Here is a 13305-nt window from a genome sequence, read left to right on the forward strand (position 1 = left end):
GACTGATGCAGGATAACACAGCACCACTGCAATGGACTGGACTTATACAGCAGCACTGTACATATGGCAGCAGAGGACACCACCACTGTGACTGGACTGATGCAGCACAAGACACTACCACTGTACTGATACAGGACACTGAGGACGGAGACACGTCCTCTCTCTACACTCTCCAATGCCGGAGTGAAATGGTGGCGATGCGCGGCTCCTTATATGGAATCCAAACCCCGCGAGAATCTGACAGCGGGATGATGACGTTTTGCCTCATTCTGGTTTCCGAGTCCGGCGGGAAAAACACGAGCCTGACTCAGATCCGGCCTCGGGCAGTGAAGTCCGGTAGGGTTCGGTTCTCAGGAAACTGAACCTGCTCATCTCTATCTCAGTCATGCAGAGCATTTTTCTGGGTCAAATCTATGGAATGTGGGTATGCAACTACGTAGATGGACAAATAACTAGTATATTAGCATAAAATACAGTGTATTGCATGTCTGTATAGCTTGTGGTTAACAAATTATTCCAATGGCAACTTATGTAAAGTCTGCAGCTCTTCCACATATTTTTTTTTTTAAACTTTTTATTAAAGCATCACATCACATTATATACATCAAATGTGGTGTTTATAGTATGAACGGGTATGGTATGTAGGGTCGACCACACTTAGGTCGACAGTGTCTAAGTGGACCACTGTTGGTCGACAGTGAGTAGGTCGACATGTACTAGGTTGACATGAGTTTTTTCACCTTTTTTTTGGGTCTTTCTCTCCGTACAGTGATCGGGAACCCCAATTAGTGCACCGTGTCCCCTCGCATGGCGTGAATGGCACAGGTTACCATTCCCAATTGTAGTCCACGTGGATCGTAAAGTATGCATTACTATGTGGCTAAGATGCACAAGCAGCTTCTGCTGATTAAAATGATATGCGACATGCCTATATTCTGTATGCGACTGTGACTGTATCTGCATACGAAATGCAACATTACAGTGATTTCCAGGAATACACACTAACATAGCATTTTGCATGTAGATACAGCTGCAGTCACACACAGAATATAGGCATGCCGCATATCATTTTAATCAGCAGAAGCTGCTTGTGCCCCTAGACATACCAAATGCCCTAGACAGTTGTCTACTTTGGCTATGCCTAGGGCCGGCTCTGGCCAAAAGCAATTTATTGCACACCTTGGTGACCCTTTGGTTACTAAATACTCTATAGCATAATTCCTAATATGTAACCAAAAACCTCGGAGCAATGGGAACAACCAGAAACAATGAAACAGGTCTGCATCTGGTGTACAACATCGGCGGCACTCACCAGATGTTGACATATCCGCCAAGTATTGTCTGTGGGGCAGAGTCGGCCTGGCCCACAGGGGTACAGCGGGAACCCCTGGTGGGCCCTACTGCCTGAGGAGAAACCCCTGGTGGGCCCTACTGCCTGAGGGCCCACCACTTCCTAGGAATTATGTACCAGACTGTGCACTTATACATTATACATAGATTTATGTTACATTATACTGCAGGGGTGGTATTCATGTGACCGGCGGTCTGCTGACTGACAGTCACATGACCTCCTCCACCATCCCGACGGCTCACTATCCCGATGGTCGGCATGCCGACCAACAGGGACTATTTCCACTCGTGGGTGTCCACAACACCCATAGAGTGGGAATAGAACCCGTGGCGACCGCAGGTCGCCACCGAGCCCGCAACGTGGCGAGCGCAGTGAGCCCGTAAGGGGCTTGCTGCACTCGCCCCTCCCCGCCGGGATCCCGGCGTCGGTATGCTGCCGGGATCCTGGCGTCGGTAAGCTGACCGGCGGTCTCCTGACCACCGGACAGCCGTACTACACCCATACTGCACAGGTCTATGGTGTATTAACTACAGTGCATTGCTGTTATTAATCATTCATTATTTACTATATATATTTATAAAATGACCAAAACCATGAACTCTCTAATGTTTAGCCAAGCTTCTATGGTAGCTAGCTACATTCCTTCTGGAACTGGCCACACACCTAAGCATGGGCCCCTCCATTTCATTCCCCCAGTGAGCCCTTCATGCCCCAGTTCCGACACTCCAAAGCATGCCCCATGCCTGACCCCTACAGAGAGATTTGCTTTTGGTGGAGTGGTCATGATAGTTTTTCCCAGCAAATACCATACAATCCTGACAATAAATATAAGTCATTTTAATTACTTTCTATTCTAGGTGTGGAAATATTAAATAGCAACACCCATTGTTGCACAACAACAACTGAGCAGACACAAATGCCAGAGACTGCAGCATTTTATGAGACAAAACCAGTCCTAAAAGAGTATATAATAATAGACAATATTATTTCTTAGTAAACTGATGAATCAGTCACTCATTACAGCTAAAGTAGTTTCCCAGCTTTTGTCTCATTATTGTTGATTCATCTTTACAATGTATGGCACAGAGCCAACTATCAGCTCAGACAATTTCATGTTTTGTTTCAATGTATAGTCTACTATATGTCCACCTTTAATGAAAATACCTCTATATTAAAGATGTATGGGCCTTAATGCTCTGAATTAATAAAATATAGCTGAGTTGGCAGAAAAGATTCCCCTAACAATTAAGGTTATATTGAAATGACCATTATCAATTATAGGGAAGTCACATGACCAATAGTATACAGAAGTGTGCAATTATTAGGGACATAGGCCTAATTCAGGTTGGAATGCAGTGTGCGATCCAACTACAAATTTTGAGAATAAGTTGCGGTTCTACAAGGGGGCTGCAGAAAATGCGATCACCTCTGCCTGTCAATCAGGCAGAGGAGGTCGCAGGGCGGAGGGGGGCAGGCAACGCTCTATTTCCAGGGAGAAGAAGGCGCGTTGCGGGTGCGGTGCGAATGGGGGGCGTGATCACAGCGGCTGCGTGACGTCACACGCAGCCACCGCAATCAAGAACATGGCGGTGGTACTCCTGCGGGCGCGGCTAATGTGCACCAGCAGGCGCCATCCTTAGTTTCTGCAAGCAGAAATTGTGATGCGTTCGCAATTTCTGCTTGTTCAATGGGGGGAGGCGGCGGTCAGCATGCGATCCAAAGGATTGAAAATTCTGCTAATTAGCAGAATTTGCAATCCTTACTGAATTAGGCCCATAGCTTGTTTTCAGCTGTGTTTTTGTTTATTGAACAATATATAGGGGCATATTAATTTGCAGATTGCAGGCACCACTTACCATAGGTTTCTGCTTGCCCCCTCCTGAGGTGCGAGAGGATGCGAACAGAAATCTGTGGTAAGCCTGGCATTTTTGTCCTTACCACGGCCACTGTGAGCACATTAACCCATATCTCTGGGCACCTCACCTGGAACCTGTGGGTTATCCATACCTCCCAACTGTCCTGATTTTCGCGGGACAGTCCCGTTTTTTGGGGACTGTCCAGCTGTCCCACCCCGGGCCGCAGTGTCCCGCAGGGAAGGGGAGGTGGGGGGTGTTTTGTTCATATGTTTGTAAATCCAGTCATCAGGACACAGAGACATGTGAGTTCACTGCTGTGCTGTTTATTCCCTCACCAACTCCAGGCACACTGCACACTGGACCACCCACTTCCCAGCATCCCCCTGGTCCCAGGGACCATCACTGAAGATTCAGGCTTACACAGATTAGTAAGGGAGTGTCTACAAATATAAGCATTCTAATACACTAACATCACATCCTCTTTTCTTTAAAGATAAGCCCTGTACGCTTCAATGCAACAATTAACAACGTCATATTAAGAACATCATCTAACACGTTTCAATGAGTCTCTCAGGTCTGCGTATTTCCCTTTTGGGTCTTTCATACACAGTCTGCGTTTCATCGACCATATTGGACCTTTCTAGAATCGTGGTTTGTTCACCATTATCAGGATCATCATACATGTCAGATGAAGGGTATTCTTCAGTCATGTTGTCTTCATTATGGTTAGGTTGAGATCTTAAATCCACCCGATTTTTTCTTACTTCCGTTTCACGCTCTGTACGTATAGTATAGGATCTTGGTGCTACTTGTGCTTGCACAATACCTTTCTGCACCAAAATACCTTTCTCATGATCTCTGAGACGGACTTGGTCACCCGATTTTAGATCAGATAAGCTTTTTGATCGCCTGTCATGGAACAGTTTCTGTTTCGCCTGTTGACATTCTTTACTCAGTCTGACCAACGCTGAGTTATGTGTATTAAGCAGTTCATCATGTTTCGGGAGATTTGCTCTAATCCTCCTTCCCATCAGCATTTGTGCAGGAGAAAGTCCATTCTGTAAAGGTGTACTGCGGTAGATTAAAAGACTTTTGTAGAAATCTTCTTTACCTTCTTGAGCTTTTTTCATGAGACTCTTTACAGTTTTTACTGAACTTTCCACCAACCCATTTGAGCGTGGATAGTGGGGACTTGACGTAGTATGGACAAATTCCCACTCATCAGCAAATTGTCTAAATTCAGCACTGGAAAACTGAGGACCAATGTCAGTGAACACTTCCATAGGAACAACATGCCTTGCAAAGATTGACTTCATGCAATTGATTACGGCTTTACTAGTAGTTGTATGTAGTGTCTTCACCTCAGGGTAGTTAGAGTAATAATCAGTCACAACAATGTACGTTTTCCCATTACAATCAAACAAATCTGCGCCAACTTTCTGGTACGGTCTCTCTGGCACTGTGTGAGGACTCAGTGGCTCGACTTGTTGTTTCGGTCTATACGTAAGACATAATTCACATGTAGCTGTAGTCTGTGTTATGTCTTGGTTCATTCTTGGCCAATACATAACTTCACGCGCTCTCCGCTTACATTTTTCTTCTCCTAAGTGGCCTTCATGTATCTTGCAAAGCATAGTTTTTCTTAGTCGTGCAGGTATGACAAACCTATTGCCTTTGTAAATAATACAATCGACAACTGTAAGGTCACTGCGGTACATCCAATAATCATGGATAGACAGCGGGCACGCATGTTTTTCTGCTGGCCAACCTTTCAGAATGATATCTTTCAACACTTTCATTGTGTCATCTGTCTCAGTTTCTTTCCTTTAAGTACTTTATATTAAAAAATGTGTGCGTTTGATGGTGACCGGTACGAACTTGGTATTGTCTCTTTAAGTATTCTGACCCTCTCAATACAGACATAATATCCAATTAACCACATAGTGGTCTCATTAATACAGAATGTCTGTACTGGTCGGGCTGAAATGGGTGTAAGACTTTAAAGTGTCTGCAGCCTTTCTTATCACACTCTGTGAGACAGGACCAGGACATTTTTACATTGTTTCTATATATACACCATGGCCCTCATTCCGAGTTGTTCGCTCGCAAGCTGCATTTAGCAGCTTTGCACACGCTAAGCCGCCGCCTACTGGGAGTGAATCTTAGCTTATCAAAATTGCGAACGAAAGACTTCTTAGCAGTTTCTGAGTAGCTCCAGACTTACTCGGCATCTGCGATCAGTTCAGTGCTTGTCGGTCCTGGATTGACATCACAAACACACCCAGCGTTCGCCCAGACACTCCTCCGTTTCTCCAGCCAAACCCGCGTTTTTCCCAGAAACGGTAGCGTTTTTTCACACACTCCCATAAAACGGCCAGTTTCCGCCCAGAAACACCCACTTCCTGTCAATCACATTACGATCACCAGAACGAAGAAAAAACCTCGTAATGCCGTGAGTAAAATACCTAACTGCATAGCAAATTTACTTGGCGCAGTCGCACTGCGGACATTGCGCATGCGCATTAGCGACTAATCGCTCCATTGCGAGAAAAAAATACCGAGCGAACAACTCGGAATGACCCCCCATATCCCTTCACTATATTTAACTTGGATCATGTATCTTTCTATGGGTAATCACATTGTTTTTAAATCAATATTTCAATAAAGTATGTCTTAACAGTATTTTTCATGATTATCTAAAATCTATTGAAATAGATTTCAAATAACAAGAGTGCGCCCACACAAGAGCCTTCAATCTTTTTTTCCATTGATCTCAGTTTCTTTCCTAATCTGTTCTTGTCTTGCAAGAGACACTGGTAGAGAAGCTACGATCAAATTAACATAGGCTTCTATCTCTTCATCCATCAGACTTTTGGAACCTTCACTTTTGTCCACAGCACGAGAAAGTGTATCAGCAATGTACATGTATTTGCCGGGACAGTACAGCAAGTGTACATCATATTTCTGTAGTCTGATAAGCATTCGTTGAATTCTCATGGGACAGTCATGCAATGATTTAGTCATGATAGCTATCAATGGCTTGTGGTCAGTTTCCACTGTAAATGTTTGACCATACACAAACTGATGAAATCGCTCACATGCATATGTGATCGCTAGAAGTTCTTTTTCTATCTGAGCATACCTTGTTTCAGCACTTGTCAGTGCTCTTGATGCATAGATTACTGGTTGCCATTTATCCTCATGTTCTTGTAACAGCACTGAGCCTAGGCCAAATTGCGAAGCATCTGCTGAAATTCTTATTCTTTTCGCAGGATCAAAGAATTTTAGCACTGGTTGCTCTGTAATGATCTGTTTCAAGTTTTGCCAACTTTCTTCTTGTTCATGTGACCACATCCACTCGTTATCTTTGTCCAACAACCATCTAAGAGAGGCTGTTCATTCAGAGAGTTGAGAAATAAACTTTCCTAAGTAAGTAATCATTCCTAGGAATCTTCTGACATCGTCTTTGTTGTTAGGACGTTCCATGTTCACTATGGCTGATATTTTCCTTGGGTCTGGTTTTACACCTTGATCCGAGACCACGTCGCCCATAAAGGTAAGTGTATTCACGCTAAATTCACATTTGTCCTTGTTTAGCTTTAGATTCACTTTCTTGACAAGTTCCATTACTTGTCTCAATCTAGAATCATGTTCTTCCTTTGTAGATCCCCAGACAATAATGTCATCCATCATTGTTTCAACACCTGGAATATGTTCAAAAATCATGGCCCTCATTCCGAGTTGTTCGCTCGGTATTTTTCATTGCATCGCAGTGAAAATCCTCTTAGTACGCATGCGCAATGTTCGCACTGCGACTGCGCCAAGTAACTTTACTATGATGAAAGTATTTTTACTCACGCCTTTTTCTTCGCTCCGGCGATCGTAATGTGATTGACAGGAAATGGGTGTTACTGGGCGGAAACACGGCGTTTCAGGGGCGTGTGGCTGAAAACGCTACCGTTTCCGGAAAAAACGCAGGAGTGGCCGGAGAAACGGTGGGAGTGCCTGGGCGAACGCTGGGTGTGTTTGTGACGTCAACCAGGAACGACAAGCACTGAAATGATCGCACAGGCAGAGTAAGTCTGGAGCTACTCTGAAACTGCTAAGTAGTTAGTAATCGCAATATTGCGAATACATCGGTCGCAATTTTAAGAAGCTAAGATTCACTCCCAGTAGGCGGCGGCTTAGCGTGTGTAACTCTGCTAAATTCGCCTTGCGACCGATCAACTCGGAATGAGGGCCCATGTGTATCTTTTTGTGATATACTTCTGGAGCAGACAAAATTCCATATGGTAATCTAAGAAATCTGTATCCACCTTCTGGTGTATTAAATGTACAAAGCTTTGAGCTGGCCTTATCTAGCTTCATTTGCCAGAATCCTGAAGATGCGTCCAATTTACTGAACCATTTTGCTCCCGCAAATTGCGACATGATTTCATCTCTGGTTGGTAGTTTGAAATGTTCTCGTTTAATAGCTTTGTTTAAATCTCTGGGGTCTAGACATATTTTGAGTTGTCCATTTTTCTTTTCAACAATTACTAAGGAGCTTACCCATTCAGTAGGCTCATCAACTTTCTGTATCACACCCAAGGCTTCCATGCGATTTAACTCTTGTTTCAGTTTTTCTCTCAGCGCAAACTGCACTTTTCTACAGGGGTGTATCACTGAAGAAACTTGCGTGTCTATATTTATTTTATGCTCTCCAGGCAAACAACCTAGACCTCCAAACAAGTCTCTGTATTCTGTAAACATCGATTTGCAGTCATCTTCTACTTGTGATGTCACCATAAAAACTTTCTTTAGCAAGCTTAGTTTCTCACAGGAACTTAATCCTAGAATCGGTTGCACATTTTTATCCATAATCAGTAGAGATGTTTTAAACTGTTGTCCCTTATATTTCAGTGTCACTAAGCATGTACCTTTTACAGGAATTTCCTCCCCAGTGTACCCTGTAACTTTCACTTTTGCTGGATGAATTTTAGGTTTTACTCTAAAAGTCTTATAGTCTTGAAATGATATTAAATTTACCTGCGTGCCAGTATCAAGCTTAAAGGGAATGACAATCTCGTTCACAGTTAAAGGGACAATCCATTCTTTCTTATCTGCACTGCAAAGTTCAATGCAATCCACAAAGAATTCATCTGTTTGTTTAACAGCATGCACTTTGGTTGTTTTACTTTTAATTTTACAAGCATTTGGCAAAGTGATTAAGTCTACCACATTTCATGTAGATTTTACCATAAGCAGGGCACATTTTAGGATTGTGAGCATTTCCACATCTACTACACATTTCCTTATTAGACTGTGGCTTAGACTGCTTCATTCTTGAGAATGGAGGTTTGCATGGCTCTGTTTTCTGCACTACATGGACATTAGCATCAACTTCCTTGTGTAACGTTTTGGCTTGAAATCTAGTTATTTCTGCAGATCTACACATAGTCACTGCCTTGTCTAGTGTTAGATCTTGCTCTCTCAGCAGTCTCTCTCTGAGTCCATTATCAGGTATTCCACAGACATTACGATCTCTAATCAGTGAATCCTTTAAATCACCAAACTCACAGGTTTTACTGAGTGATTGCAGCTCTGTAACATACTGATCAAATCCATCTACAGACTTCTGATCACATGTGAAAAACTTATATCTTTCATATGTCACATTTTTCCTTGGCACAAAGTAATCTACAAACTTTTGCATTATAGAAGATAGCACCATATTCTGCCCCTCAGCAAACTGAAAACTATTATAAATGTCCAGCACATCCTCTCCTATCACATGGAGGAAAATGGATGCCTTCGTTTTCTCAGCCTCTGAATCAGCTCCACATGCAGCAAGATATTTATTAAACCTTTGCTTAAATCTTTTCCCGTTTTCAGACAAGTTACCAGACATCAGCATGCCGGTTGGAGGAGCTAGTTTATCCATGGTTACTCATTGTTTGAAGATAGCAGCAAACGGCAGGCTTTGCAGACACTGAGTATCACAGCCTTACAGACTTCTGCAAGATTCTTTCACACTCTGAGAGCACTAGCAGTCCAAGTTAAACTTCTTCTGACACCATGTTTTGTTCATATGTTTGTAAATCCAGTCATCAGGACACAGAGACATGTGAGTTCACTGCTGTGCTGTTTATTCCCTCACCAACTCCAGGCACACTGCACACTGGACCACCCACTTCCCAGCATCCCCCTGGTCCCAAGGACCATCACTGAAGATTCAGGCTTACACAGATTAGTAAGGGAGTGTCTACAAATATAAGCATTCTAATACACTAACATTACAGGGGGTGGGGAGTTGGGAGGCTCTGTCACTTGCTGCTCTGCTTAGCAGAGCAGCGTCTATTCACAGGTGACAGAGGGAGAGGGGGCATGCCAGCAGCTCACAGAGCGCTGGGCATGCCCCCTCAGTTACGAAAACCGGGGCCGATGTCCCTCTTTATGAGGCACCAAAGTTGGGAGGTATGGGTTATCTAAAATCCGCTGATTTACCTCTGGAGGAAATGGCCTTTTAATTGAATAACATTAAAATTGAAGGCTATCCATCCACGTTAAGCCCTGCACTAACTGGTTCCCAGGCATCCAAAGCACAGAGTCATACATAGACATTTTGGTGCCCTGGGCCAGAGAAAGCATTGCTACCCACTGCCTGTCAGTCACTGTCTCTCCCTAGTGTCAGCCACTGTCTTTCCCATTTGTAGGAGATCGCAAATGCATACCTCCCAACATGACCCTCTCCAGGAGGGACACAATGCTCTGCTTCTGGACTTTTCTCTTAATGTATGATTGCCAGAACTGTTGAACAGGTTAATGGATAAGAAAGGTGTTACACCACAGGTGATGGCAATCATAAATTAAGAGGGAAGTCCAGGAGCAGAGTATTCTGTCCCTCCTGGAGAGGGTCATGTTGGGAGGTATGCAAATGTATATTTTTCAGGGTGCGCTGAACACCCTAGCCCTGGCTGGTTGAAGTTTTGATGGTGCAACCAATGGTTGTATCTAAAGACACTCAAAGTGGGCGTCTCAGTCCTTGTACATGCAGACGGATGGCTGTAAATCAGGGAATGGCTTGTACCAGTATTAGCATAAAGTCGCACACATGTACGCAAAACATTACGTTTTGCAAAACCACACTTTAGTAAAAACTCCCCCAAAGTATACATTTAATTCTGAAATATAGCCTCATCGGGATTCATTTAAATCTTGACAAGTCAATTAAGTTTAGAGATGTTGAAAAAAATTATTACTGAATAAACAGGTAATGAAACTTGGGCACATGCCATGTGTGTTCAATGTTTTTATTTTTTTTTATCAACTAAATTCAGTAAATGAAAAGTAATTGAGTATTACTTTACATGTGCACAAATATTCTGTTTGTAGCCTGTTAATGTTGTGCTAAGTACTTTTCACTTACAAATTCATACCCCTGTGTGTCAACTTAGCATATTTAGATGGGATCCGGTCTGAAGATCGACACTGTCTAGGTCGACCACTATAGGTCGACAGGGTCTGAAGGTCGACAGGGTTTCTAGGTCGACATGTGCTAGGTTGACAGGTCAAAAGGTCAACATGAGTTTTAAAAAAAATATAATAATAATTTTTGAACTTTTTCATACTTAACGATCCACATGGACCCACTTCATGTCAATCACTCTGTGGCAACCAGTGCGACTGAAATGCATCGCTAGTTCCTATGCAAAACTACATCAGTCATTGATGTATTCAGGCTTGGACTGGCCCACAGGGGTACAGGGGAAACCACCGGTGAGCCCCACTGCCTGGGTGCCCAACTCCTGCTCTAAGGATCAAGTTCCAGACTGTTCACTTGAATTATACATCATACATATGTTACCTTATACTGGAATATGGTATATTTTCTACAGTGCATTGCTGTTATTAATCTGTTATTAATCTGTTACATTATCATGCATGCAGCAGCTGAATTTTCGGTATATATTTATGAAGGGGCCCAGATGTTGCACTCTCTAATGGTTATTCAAACTAATGATGTGGCAGGCCACACCCCCTCTGTGGACTGGCCACACCCCTAAACATGGGCCCTTACCACTGCATTTCCCCGGTAGACCCTACATGCCCCAGTCCGATACTGGATGCATTACATACCCTGCACTTTGCATGTGGCAGACTATAGCTTTCTACCTGCTATTTATGCTCTCTTCATGGGCTGACTACACTTGCTCTAAAATCAAACATTTTGAAATCCCTCTCTAGCCTCTGGGTTGACTGGCATTGCATCTCAAGCTGAAAGGGGTTGGGTATGTTGTAGGGTGACCATAATATCCCTTTAATCTGGGACACCTATGATTTACACAGGTTCTGTGGCTGGCTGTGTAAATCATAGGTGTCCCAGATTAAAGGGATATTATGGTCACCCTAGGTATGTGTGACCGGCTGTCAGAAGATACTGACTGCCGATGACATAACTACATCCCACTGAAATTACCTAATTCATTGCCAATATATTATAAGAGGTCAGCATGCAAGAAGGGGAAAAAGATGTTTGTAGTTAGTGTAAGGTAATTGTATTTTGTACTTGTGTACGTATGCAGCTACCTCATTCTTGCCTACCCACCTAGGACGTCCGGGAGACTCCCGGACATTGTCTGTCTCTTCCAGATGCCTGGAAAAGTACAGTAATCAAGTCTCCCAGAGGTCCCAGGTGGCCTGATGGCGCAATTCGTGCTGAGTCCTAACATAATAGCCCTGCTGGACACTTTACAGTCCCCAGAATTGCACTGCTCATCTGCCTACACCATGCCTCATGACCTCCCACCTGGCTTCCCTCCCATAGGATATTGGCATGTATGAATTACATTTTATAATGAAAATGTGATTTGCATTTGTTAATAATATTCAACACACTATTCTCTCTTAAAACACAATTACATTATATTGGGTACAATGAGGGTCATACCATTTTAGCATTTGCCACTAATTCTGTCATGTCAAATCTCTATGCTTTCTCTAAATTATTGAGGGGCAAAAGATGGATAGAGATGGCTGGGAACTTTGGTCCTGATGCTGATTTGAATAGTTGCTCCCATTTTATGGGCCTGAATCAGGTCTGTTTGTTGTAATGGCGCATGCCGCAAAGTACCAATGTTTGGTATTTTGCGCATACGCTGGACCCGTACTGTGCAGTATGGGTCTGTGACATCAGTCACACTACAGCATAAGACTGTCAATGATTGGCAGTCTGATGCCATTTGGTGGTGGGGAAGGGGCGGTAACGGCCTCCCTTTCTCAAAACGGTGGCACGTTGCCGCTTCTGCAGGGGAGGGATGTCCAGAATGTCAATCGGAGGACAGAGATTTCCTGGCCTTTAGGTAGGACCTGCGGTGGCCGACTTGTGCAACACCATGCAGCCGACAGATATGTGTACTGAAATAAATGTGTATATTCTCTCGGTTTGATGTTCATCATCATCGGTGTGTACCAAGGTATGCGCTGCCTTAAGGGAAGGGGTATGCAGCATAGGGAAAAAATTGAGCCATCTCCATCCCCCACCCATAAAATTGCATACTTACTCACATCACAGCTCACAGCCTGCTCCCATGGAAGAGGCAGCTTCATTTTGAATCCAAGGTGACAGATGTGAAAGTATGCTATTCAAATTATAGGGGCTTTCTCTTCCCTGTAAGCCTTCTTTTAAAATGTTTTAAACTCTATACCATCTCTAGTTGATATGGCCTGTAAAAAGAACAAAATGAATGCTTGTAAGGAAGGGGAAATAAAATAAAACAGAAAATGTAGTCAAATGAATAATGAACACTAGAAAGAAAGATTATATCAAGCAACTAATTACATTGGGATAGATGCTATACAGTATGTCCCAAACAGATATTTCTCTGACGTCCTAAGTGGATGCTGGGGACTCCGTCAGGACCATGGGGATTAGCGGCTCCGCAGGAGACAGGGCACAAAACTAAAGCTTTAGGTTCAGGTGGTGTGTACTGGCTCCTCCCCCTATGACCCTCCTCCAAGCCTCAGTTAGGTTTTTGTGCCCGTCCGAGCAGGGTGCAATCTAGGTGGCTCTCTTAAGGAGCTGCTTAGAAAAAGTTTTTAGGTTTCTTATTTTCAGTG

Source organism: Pseudophryne corroboree, chromosome 3, assembly GCF_028390025.1.
Source record: "Pseudophryne corroboree isolate aPseCor3 chromosome 3, aPseCor3.hap2, whole genome shotgun sequence".
NCBI classification, from domain to species: Eukaryota; Metazoa; Chordata; class Amphibia; order Anura; family Myobatrachidae; genus Pseudophryne; species Pseudophryne corroboree.